Here is a 12,545-nt window from a genome sequence, read left to right as displayed (position 1 = left end):
AGCTAGTGCTAGAAGATAATTTTATAAGGTTAGTATGTGCTTTAAGTTTAGTTTAAAATTTAGAAAGTTTAGTTTTTAATTAATTTAAATTTAAGCTTCTTTTAGTATAAATTTTATGGTTTTTTTAAATTAGTAAACTTAATGTTAGGTAGAGTTAGTTGTCAAGAAAGTAATGATAGGTTAGTAATGTTTAAGATTAGTATGTAAGGAGTGTTAGTTAAAGTTTAGCTTAGTTAGGTTAGTAGGTAATGTATATAAAGATTTAAAGTTAATTAAATTTATGATTACATTTGTAATGTTTAAATATTGGTAATGGTTGATAGATAATTACCTAAGTTATAATATTTTGTTAGAAATACTTTAATAATAAGAATAATTTATTAGTTTTAAGTTGTATTTTAATTTAGTATAATTTGATTCTAGGTATCATTCTAGTTAGCTATGAAATAGATTTAGTTTTTAGTTATTAATTTATGTTATTAAGTTAGCATATTGTTGTTAGTAAGAGTTTGAGTGATGTGAATTTGGTGTATAGTATGGATTGTGGAATGTAAATTTTGTTGAATCAATTTTTTTTGTGGAAATTAGTGTAGGTAAATATTGGAAATTATCCTTAAGAAGGTAGCCATAATTATATTCGACTTATAGTTGATTTAATAATTGGATACTTTAGTGTTAGTACCTTTTCTATTGATTTTAAATTCGAGAAAGTTAATTTCTATTACTGGTTTAATATATTGTCTAAGGTTAGTCAATTTATTTAATTTGTTTAGAGGGATAATTATTAGTGTTTGTTAAGATGAAATTTAGTATAAATTAAAGCTAAATAGTAGATCTGCAAATTAGTTCTCTCTTAATATCAGTGGTCATATTGTCTTAAATTATTGATAGCATTAATGTATCCTAAATCTGACTTGGATTAATGTAGGTTATGCGTTGAGTTTGACCATTAGGTTCAACTTTAAGTTTTGAATTGATAACTCTATAGTTGTCTAGCATTTCATGTTACTATTGTTCTAATGATGTACGATCTTAATTGGGTAAATAATAATTTTGGTGTTAGACCTTTCAGTGAACTTAACTTAGTTTGTTTACATTGATTAAATAGTGAACTATAAGAGTCCTAATTGTTTCTTTTCATGTAACTGTTATAGTCTTGTGATAGGTCTTTTAGTAAATTGAATTTAGTTGTTTAAGTTAATTAATTGATCCATCAACGAATGTTTGGGGTAACAACCTATTTCTTCCAAGTGTTATTATCTGAGTTTTAGTCACTCAGTGTTGATAGAAGTTTTTTCTACCATCCTTGGTGTACCTTGTCTTAACTAAATTTAACCTTTCAGCTTGGTGCTTTTAGCTTAAATAAAAAAAAAATTGTCGATGTGTTTTTGACCCAAATTTTGGGCATGATAGTTTGACCAGTTATAACTTTGACCCATTTGACCAAAATGAGAAAAATTCATTTTTCATTGCATTTTAGAGGTCAAAGAAATTCTATGTTTCATATTGGAGCTTATGATTAATCTGTTTGATCAATTTTCAAACATGATTCCAAATGCAATTTGTAAAGCTTTACTAGTGTCATAAAGTGCAGATTGGTTGGTACCCCTGTTCATGATGTCATAACTCTAAATCCATGATAGGTGAGATCAAATGGATTGTACTATTGTGTTATACTTTGAAAATTCTTTAAATATGTTAGCTTGTAAGACTTGATGAATTTGTCTACGTAGTTTCCCATGTCCATTCTATTTGTGAAAACCACTTTTTTGCCAGTGTTTCCTATTCTACAAATCTGAGTAGCCCAATTTGACCGCTCATCAAATTTTCCTAGTTATTCATCATGATCCCTAATTACATATTTATATTGTCCTTGTGATAGTGATCCAATGCCCTAGTTTTCATACCCTCAAGTGTTAGTTTGCCTTGTTTTCAAAGTCAAATCCGAACACATTTTATGTTTTTCTGACATGTTTTCTTGCAAACAGTTCTAAGAAGGAAGCTTTGACTGTCAATATCTTTTTACCCAAAATTCATCACTAGACAAGATTTAGCAGGATGGAGGAATGTGGATAAGAGAATCAATGTGTCTAATTTCATTGCTTAGTCAAGTGTTTTTGTCAATTTTTAAAGCTGGTCAAAGGACCCCTGGGCATGAAATTGGTAGCCTGCAAAAGTTAAATAATAAATTTTCAATTTTTCAAGTAGTGATGGATTTTGTGTCCAGGCAATACGAGGGCCTCAATGGATGAAATGTGCATTTCAGGTGATTGGGTTTGATTTTTTTTTAGCTAGACTTGCCTTGGGACCCAACTAATTTTAGGAAAAGTTTTAACTACGGGGATTCAAGATGTTATAGCATCTATCTTGGGAAAATTCTTTTCATTTTAGCCATGGAGTTAGAGGAAGGATAGAATATTATACAAAATGGTTTGAGAAATGTTTCTAACATATTGGAGGCAATTGAGCAATCTTTAGTGAAAATTGTTGTGGACATATTTGTGAAGACTAGAATGGGTGACATGAGTCGCTATGTGGAAGACTTTGAAAAATCATTGTTGGAAGATTATGAAACTTACTATGCTCTAAAAGCTAAATTATGGGTTGCAGAGTATTCTTTTCTAGGTTTTTTGTTAAAGGTTGAATAATGTTTTCAACTTGAAAATGATAGAGTTTCTAATTATTCACATGCTAGCAATGAGTAGAAATTGTTATCTAAACTAGAAAAAGAATTACATTATAACTATAAAGAGAAAATTTTGGTAAAGGTTTCTTATCCTGTGGATTTGTTTAAAGCTGAAAAGACACATGATATTTTAAGGATGTATAGATTGTTCAAAATATATATCCCAAGCCTTGACTCCAATTACAAACACTTTTGAACAATTTTATTGCTATTGAAGGAAAATAAATTTTTGAGCAGGCATTGACTAATATTCACAAGCCAAGGTATTTCAGTGGAACTCAAGATTTGGAATTCATAATGAAGCTTATTGAATTGCATGCCAAGTATGAGAAATATGTTCTCAAGTGTTTTTAGGGCAATAGGCTTTTTGATAAGGCTTTGAAGTCGGCATTTGATGCATTTTATAATAAAAAATTATGAGGATGTCATGATTACAGACATACTCTCTTCTCTTTTTTTGATTTTGTACTAATTAATGGTACTACCAAGATATTAAATGTTGATGAGATTGAAAATGTCTAGTCAAAAGATGCACATAAGGAAGCAGGGATAGAGCACACACATTTTCACAATGATATTGGTGAAATGGTATTTAGTTTAGGAAGCATTGTTGAAATGTCATTGACTATAGAGAAACTTCCTTAATATGCCATCCTTTTCACTTACCTCCTCCATGGTTGATTCATTCTGATAATTTGTGTGTATGGATGATGGAAGGGGACATGTATCTACACTTTCTTCTCATCGAATGATGCCTTTGATCAATAGTAAGTTTTGTCTCTCTGATAATGGTAATACCGAATAGAAACATTAGAAATACATTTGCTACACACCATGGAAAATCCAATAGAAATTGGACCTAGACACCTTCACAACCAATATTTCTAATGAATTAGAGAAGGAAAACCATAAATATGGTTGCCTCTCAAATTGAAAAAACATGAAATTGCTCACAGTTTCAAAGGAGAACGACGCATATTATATGGCCAAGTCTTTTCCAAAAGGCACACTCCCATGAAGATGGTTGTTCATGAAGAGTTTCTCTTATGAATTTTTGAAATCAAATTGACCACTTCATTACTAGAAATCATATACTTAGTCATAGTTTCAATTTAGTGATGGCTTGGTCGGATGTATCCTCAATTCTTAATGCCACATTCATAGTGTGGACATTCCTTTTAGTCTTTAAATATATCAACACACCATACTGTATTGTCTAAAAGGCTCACACCTTTTGAGATACAAGACAAGCACATGGTGGACCCTAGCTGGCTAGAGGTGACCCTAGATAAATTTTGAATGGACACGCATATCAAGATAATGAACAGACCTGTACAGACCAACCAATAGGTGACAAGTAGCAACCTATTAGAAAAATTACAAATGGACATGTGGCAAAGGACTCCAGACCTGGCATGCTTCCTATGGTGTTAATGTGGCAGAAAGTGACATGTGTTGCAACATCAGTTTCATGATGACATAGCACCATGCTGACATGTGATGTGACATAGTGACTGATGACATGGCATGGTGACAAGGTAGTGATGTGGTGCTGCCAACTGGATGTTGACATGGATTGAGGTACTACATGTCGCAATGTCATGATGACATGGCACCATGCTAACTAGGATAGCAATATAGTGACTAATGACATGGTGGCCATTTGGCAAGATATGATACCAATGAGATAGTGGCATGTGGCTTCTGGGTGGTAGGTTTTAGATGAATGTGTAGTAGATAGGCCATTCAAAGCATGAAACATGTCACAACTCAGTTAAACATGTTTGACCCAGATCGAAATTTGGAGGGAAAAATTAAAATGCCTAAAATAATCATTTTTATTCTCTCTTTTGTAAACTTGTAGCAAGTATCTTAGATAAATTTTGATTTAAAACTATAGTTCTGACTTTAGGTAAAAGTTAAATATTTGTTGATTTGCAATTTCAAAGCCATGAAAAGAGCCTATAATTCAAACTAATATTCTGGGTGTTTTTGGTAAGAAAGTATGGCACTATTATATATTGCCAGAATTGGGAGAGAACAAAATTTCCATTTCTAGAGTTTTTTTTGCACAAGAAGCCATTGGTTCAAGTTATGGGAGGTTTTGTCCCAGGTACCCATTTTTTAGTTTCATTCAGTTGGGGCAATTTAGATTTGATTTTCAATGAAATGGTGAACTGAATGAACATAGGAGGTAGTAAAACTATAGTTATGGGTGAATTTTGTTACCTCCAAATTAGTTGAATCAAGGTATTATCAGCATTTCACGATGCATTTCAGATATTTTGGCAACACAAGGGTTTTTATCATTGAAGAAGAGGGGTTTGTTACAAAATGATGATGAAAATCATATCAGATTTCATGGGTAGAAAGGTAAGAGATGCTTTACAATAGCAAGGAATGAAGATTTAAGTGGACACATGTCACTTCTAGATTAGATCTAAGATTTCATTCATCTCCTATATCTCTCTCTTTCTGATTCATTGTAAGGGTTCCAGTTCTGGAGAAAATTTCTGATTGCTATGATACCATGTTGGTTCCAATTTGTCTATGAGACCACATTGCTGGATCTAGAGCTATGATTCCACCATATTTCTTCATCATATTTCTCTTGTATGAACAATAGTAGTTTAGCCAATATAGTTATTTGTGATCTATTTAGTGGTTTTATGAATTGTTTTACATGTATTTGAATGTATAGTTTCAAAGAAATTAATATAAATAAGTAGGAATCTCTTAGTTTCATTCTGATTCTCATCTCCTATCTCTATAATCTGCAATATTTTGAGGTTTAGGGACAAAGAACTTAGACCCACTTAAGGTTGTATGTCTGATATAATTTTCTGTTAGAACAAAGGGCTAAGTAAATGCTTGATACATTATTTGATAGGGTTGCTAGTTATTTGAGAAGGATGGTTCATAATAATGAGGTCTTTATGAACACCGATGTCTAATTCACAAAGTGATAAGATAGATCTAATATCTTAATGTATGGAATATGTCACTGGTATCATAGATTTATGTATGTAATTCATGGAATTTCCTAATGGACAAGGCATTGATCAACTATAGGATCAACTTGTTCTTATTGCTACATATTTGGGGTTTTTTTGAAATCAAAATTATAATCATCTATTTCCCTTTCCGTTTAAGAGTTGAAAGGATGCCCTCACTTAGTGATGCAGGAGCATCCAAAGGTATAAGGGCAATCCCGTGTCACCCAAAAAAAAATGAACTTAGACTTAGTTTTTGTTTCATGTCTTTTTATTTTTGGATACCCATTTGGGTCAAATAAAGGTTCCAACTCTCACAGTTCCACTATCAGTGTGCTAGAAAATCTTGAAAAAAATAGGAGCATGTAATTGGGTCATCACTTTGGTGAACTAGGAGGTGTAAATTGGCTAGATGAATGTAATTTTAATTTAGAGCATTCCAGGAAAAGAATCATGTCAAAAGGCCCCACGGTTTGAAAGTTATTGCAGTTTTTCAAGTTTTGGAGACCTCCTAAGAATGCTTCAAAGTTAGGTTAGGGGCATTAAATGACCTTGAAAAGGGCCAAAAAAATGGGGGACGAGTGAGGCTTGTCCATAGGGCTATAGAGTGCTTTGAGAGCTTTCTAAAAATGTAAACAGTTCGTCAATCAAAGCTACGGTTCAAAAGTTATGCCTCTCGAAAGTTCGGTTACCATTTCTGGATTCTTCTAGATTTGCACCGACTTCTAACGCAGCTTTTGGAACCTTCTATTTGGTCGGTGGATGCCTACTAGCACTTTCTAGAATGTACTCCTAGTCCTTAACCCTTTGGGGTCTATTTAAGGAGATTCTTGGCATTGTAAAAGACAGTTCGGAGTGGAGTTTGAGAGGAGGTACTGAAAGGAGAAAGTATCTCCAGATTTATGCTATTGTAAGCCCTTAGGGCATGTTTTGAAGTTTATTTTCTCTGTACTATTTGTACTAGCTTATTTTCTTAGTTAATACAATTTCCCTTTCTGTTGTGTCTATTTTGGTTCTTGGGTTGTGTCTCCATCAAGTGGTATCAGAGACAATTTTCCTGAGTGTGTAGATAGAGCGCCGACTGTGAGGCAGTTTGCACCAGGACTGTGTGGTTGTGGTTTCGAGTTAGAAGATGCCTCCATGAAGAGAGCATGGTGGAAGGGCCAGAGCTATTAATCCTGAGGATTTTAGAGCCATCCAAAGGTAGGTACAAGCATTGCAAGAGGAGCTCCATAGAGGAGCAAATGTTGCCGCAGGTGACGATAGTGAGGATGAAAATGAAGAAGAAGTAATGGAACTAGAAGGGGAATTTGATAGGGAATTTCTAAATCATGCAATGGAAAGGCTTTTTAGGGCCATTACTAAGTTTGGGAAAAGACCCACAATTGAAGTGGGTGTATTTTCAGGAAATCTGAAACCAGATGAGTTGATTGATTGGATCAATGAACTGAAAGAATACTTTGAGTATGAGGATAGCAGGGACCTAGATAGGGTTAAGTTTGCAAAGGCCAAACTGAAAGGCCATGCCAAAATCTAGTGGCAAGAGGTCCAATTGGAAAGAAATAGAAGAGGAAAGGAGAAGATCACAAGATGGGATTGCATGGTGGACAAATTGAAGAAGCAGTTCATTCCTGTGGACTACGAGCTTGATTTGTTTAAGAAGATACATGGGTTAAAGCAAGCAGGAAGATCAGTCCAAGAATATACAAAAGAATTTTACCAACTCTTGATTAGAGCGGGGCATGTAGAAGCAAATAAGGAGAAGGTTGCTCATTATATCAGTGGGTTGTGACCTAGCATCCAGGAGGAATTAAGTCTGGTAAGAATGACCAGAATTGAAGAGGCATACCAATTTTCCCTATGAGTTGAAGAGAAGCTAAATAAAAGGTTTGAAGGAAGACAAAGAGGGCATAGTCAAGGAGGAAGGGGAAGCAATAGATCATCTAGAGGTTGCAATGAAACCCAAAAGAAAAATGAAGATGTGGGTACTAGCAGGAACCAAAGGAATGAGGGTTTCAACCGCTCCTATGGTCAAGACTTTGGAAATCAGAGAGGAAGAGGTAGAGGACGTGGAAAAGGAAGAGGAGGCTTCCATGGTACCTGTTTCCATTGCAATGAAGAAGGTCATCATGCCTTTGAATGCCCTCAATGACAAGGAAGGACAGATAGGAGAGCTGAGGGCCAAGCTAGGGTTGCTCATGTGGATGAGGATGCACAATCATCACAATCAAAGGATGCAGAAAGAGGAGAGACCTTGGTAAATGAAAGAGTCCTACTAAGTGGTGAGATTGAACTAGGACAATGGAGGATTTTTTTCCATACCAGATGCAAGTGTGAGGATAAATGTTGTAATGTGATCATTGATGGTGGTAGCACTGATAACTTGGTATCAGAAGAGATGGTCTCTAAGTTGAAGCTCAAAAGGGAGAAACATCCCCAGCCCTATCAGATTGCTTGGGTAAAAGATGATCATAAGGTCCTGGTAAGTGAACAATGTTTAGTAAAATTCAAAATTGGGAGTTACCATGATGAAGTTCTCTATGATGTTATTTTGATGGATGTTTGCCATCTATTGTTGGGTAGACCATGGCAATTTCATAGACATGCAGTACATGATGGACATGCAAACACATACTCTCTGACAAAGGTTGGAGTTTGACACAAATTGAAGCCCATGAAAAAGGAAGGGGAAAAGGTATGTAGCAGTGCTAGGATTTGTCTTGTTGATGAAAGGAAGTTTTTAGATGGCATGAAACATCAGCATATGTGTTATGCTCTGATTCCTAGGAAAGATAAAGAAGGTAGTAGTGAAATACCATTTGAAGTTTCAGATTTACTAGGGGAATTTGGAGATATTATCTCTGATAATGTTCCAGATGGATTGCCACCAGTAAGGAAAATTAGTCATTAGATAGATCTGATTCCAGGAGCTAGTTTTCCTAACAAGGCTACTCACAGGATGACTCCTACTGAAATAGAGGAGCTAAATAGACAGGTTCAGGAGTTGTTGAGGAAGGGCTTGATTCGAGAGAGCCTGAGTCCATGTGTAGTACCTATAGTACTTGCACCAAAGAAGGATGGAGAGTGGAGGATGTGTACAAATTCTCGAACTATAGATAGGATCACCATCAAGTATCGGTTTCCTTTGCCAAGGATGGATGACCTTATGGACTGCTTGAGTGGAGCTCAGTACTTCACAAAGATAGATCTGAAGAGTGGTTATCACCAGATATGGATTTGAGAAGGAGATGAGTGGAAAATAGCCTTCAAGACCAAGGAGGGTCTTTATGAGTGGTTAGTCATGCCCTTTGGATTGACGAACACCCCAAGCACCTTCATGCGGCTCATGAATGAGGTACTTAAGAAGTTCTTGGGAAAGTTTGTTATTGTCTATTTGGATGATATTTTAATTTTTAGCAAGATTTTGGAATAACATTTACTGCATATTCGTAGTGTCCTTGAAAGGCTAAGGGAAGAGAAACTATTAATTAATCTGAAGAAGTGTATCTTTGCAAAAAGGGAGTTAGTCTATTTGGGGTTTGTTATATCACCTGAAGGTCTCAAAATGGAACCAGAGAAGGTAAAAGCCATCTTGGAATGGCCTACTCCAAGGTCTGCTACTGAGGTAAGATCATTTCATGGTCTGGTTAGTTTCTACAAAAAGTTTATAAAGAATTTCAGTGGCATATGTGCACCCCTAACTGATACAATAAGAGGGGATAGAAAAGAGTTCAAATGGATTGCAGCAGTTGCGAGAAGTTTTGAATTGCTAAAGAAGAAGGTAACATAACAACCTGTGTTGGCACTTCTAGATTTTAGAAAAGTGTTCCAAGTGGATTGTGATGCTAGTGGCAGTGCTATTGGGGCTGTATTAAGCCAAGAAGGTAAGCCTATTGCATATTTTAGTGAAAAATTAAATGATGCAAAGAAGAAGTATTCTGTTTATGATCAAGAGTTCTATGCAATAGTTCAGGCCTTAAAGAAATGGAGGCATTATTTATTGCCAAAGGAATTTGTTTTGTATACTGATCATCAGGCATTACAGTACCTAAATAGCCAAGGTAAATTGAATAAGAGGCATATGAAGTGGGTAGAGTTCTTGCAGAGTTATACATTTGTGTTGAAGCATAGAAGTGGAAAATCTAATAGGGTTGCAGATGCACTAAGTAGGAGACAGTTGTTGCTTACAGTAATGCAGGTTGAATTAGTTGGGTTTGATGAACTCAAGAATTTGTACCCTGAGGATCCTGATTTTGTTGAAGCTTGGAAAGCTTGTAAAGAACCTATTGTTGTAGATAGAACCAAGTGGTTAGACTATTTGATTCAAGATGGTATGTTGTTCAAAGGTAGTCAATTGTGCATTCCAAGGAGTTCCGTGAGGGAAAATCTAATTAAGGAGAAACACAGTGGAGGGATGGCAGGACATTTTGGTCCAGATAAGACCATTGCCATTCTTAGAGAACATTATTTTTGGCCTCAAATTTCACAAGATGTGAAGAAGTTTGTACAGAGTTGCCAGGTTTGTCAAGTTGCCAAGGGGTTTAGTCACAATACTGGCCTATATCAGCCATTGCCTGTTCCATCAAGGCCATGGGAGGACATAAGTATGGATTTTGTTCTTGGATTGCCGAGGACACAAAGAGGTAATGACTCAGTATTTGTGGTGGTTGATAGGTTCTCCAAAATGGCACATTTCATTCCATGCCACAAAACTCATGATGTTGTCTGTATTGCAGACTTATTTTTCAAAGAGGTGGTAAGACTACATGGTCTTCCAAGGAGTATAGTTTCTGATAGAGATACTAAATTTGTGGGGTATTTCTGGAGGACATTGTGGAAAAATTTGAGAACAGACTTGAAATTCAGTTCCACGCATCACCCACAAACTGACGGCCAAACAGAAGTCTGGGCAATTTGCTGAGATGTTTAGTTGGGGATAAGCCCAAGGGATGGGATTTGATTCTACCACAAGCAGAGTTTTCTTACAATAACTCTATAAATAGGAGTACTAGAAAATCACCATTTCAAATTGTATATGGGAATAGCCCAAGGACTGCACCAGAATTGAGGAAGATAGAACAAGGGGAGAGGACAAGTGCTGAAGCTGAGAAATTTGCTAAACATATCAAGCGTCTACATGAGGAGGTTCAAGCACACATTACCAAGATGAATCAAGAGTATAAAGCTAGGGTTGATCAAAGGAGAAGACATAAGGAATTCCAAGTAGGGGATCTAGTCATGGTGTACTTACGAAAAGAAATATTTCCAGCCGGTACTTACAATAATCTGAAAATGAAGAAATTTGGCCCCTGCAAAATTTTGAAGAAACATGACTCAGGAAATGCATATGAAGTGGAGCTGCTAGACGGTGTTCACATTTCTCCCATTTTCAACATTGCAGATTTAATAGAGTATCATGATGATGGTGCAGATGAGGAGCTAGTGTTAGAGCCATGTCCAATTCCCGCTTGTAAGAAGGAGGAGATAGAAGACATTTTAGATCATCATGTGGGTAGGAGTACTAGAAACAGGCAGTATGAAGAGTATTTGGTCAAATGGAAAGGATGATCAATTGAGGACTCAACTTGGATTTCAGCAGCTGAGGTTTCCCATTTGGGATTTCCTCTACCATTCATTAAGTGAAAGGGTCACTTTTCAATCTACCCTGGGTGTCTGATGCAGGAGCATCCAGAGCTATAAGGGCAATCCCGTGTCACCCAAAAAAAATGTACTTAGACTTAGTTTTTGTTTCATGCATTTTTATTTTTGGATACCCATTTGGGTCAAATAAAGGTTCCAACTCTCACAGTTCCACTATCAGTGTGCTAGAAAATCTCGAAAAAAAATAGGAGCATGTAATTGGGCCATCATTTTGGTGAACTAGGAGGTGTAAATTGGCTAGATGAATGTAATTGTAATTTAGAGCATTCCAGAAAAAGAATCAGGTCAAAAGGCCCCACGGTTTGAAAGTTATTGTGGTTTTTTGAGTTTTGGAGACCTCCTAAGAATGCTTCAAAGTCAGGTTAGGGGCATTAAATGACCTCAAAAAGGGCTAAAAAATGGGGGATGAGTGAAGCTATCCATAGGGCTATAGAGCACTTTGAGAGCTTTTTGAAAATGTAAATGGTTCGTCAATCGAAGCTACGGTTCAAAAGTTATGCCTCTTGGAAGTTCAGTTACTATTTTTGGATTCTTCTAGATTTGTACCGACTTCTAATGCAGCTTCTGGAACCTTCTATTTGGTCGGTGGATGCCTACTAGCACTTTCTAGAATGTACTCCTAGTCCTTAACCCTCTGAGGTCTATTTAAGGAGATTCCTGGCATTGTAAAAGGTAGTTCAGAGTGGAGTTTGAGAGGAGGTACTGAAAGGAGAAATTATCTCCAGATTTATGCTATTGTAAGCCCTTAGGGCATGTTTTGAAGTTTATTTTCTCTGTACTGTTTGTACTAGCTTATTTTCTCAGTTAATACAATTTCCCTTTCTATTGTGTCCATTTTGGTTCTTAGCTTATCAATTTCTTTGGCCATGTTATTAGCTATTTCATATCTAGGATCTTTGCATAAGTGTTAGAAGATTAAGGGTTTTATCTACTTTGTTAGATTCAAGTGTATGTTATAGTGTTGGAACCATATAAGTGAATCTAAGGTCCACCCACCTAGGTTTTGCAAAGCTTGAAGTAGAAGAAGGGTCCAACCTTATAATTGGTCTATTATTTGAAAGGGTATATTGAAAATGGGAAGTAGCTACCCCTAGATGTTGGAATTACAATAGGAAAGGTAAACCTCTAAGGGGGGGGGGGGGGTGAATCAGTAGTTTAAATTTTGACCCATAAAACTTTCACCAAACATCCATCTCATACATTCA

The sequence above is a fragment of the Cupressus sempervirens genome, chromosome 3, assembly GCF_028749045.1.
Source record: "Cupressus sempervirens isolate cs-2001-9-10 chromosome 3, ASM2874904v1, whole genome shotgun sequence".
Classification (NCBI taxonomy): Eukaryota; Viridiplantae; Streptophyta; class Pinopsida; order Cupressales; family Cupressaceae; genus Cupressus; species Cupressus sempervirens.
The sequence above is the reverse complement of the archived record's forward strand: the minus strand, read 5'-3'. Positions refer to the sequence as shown.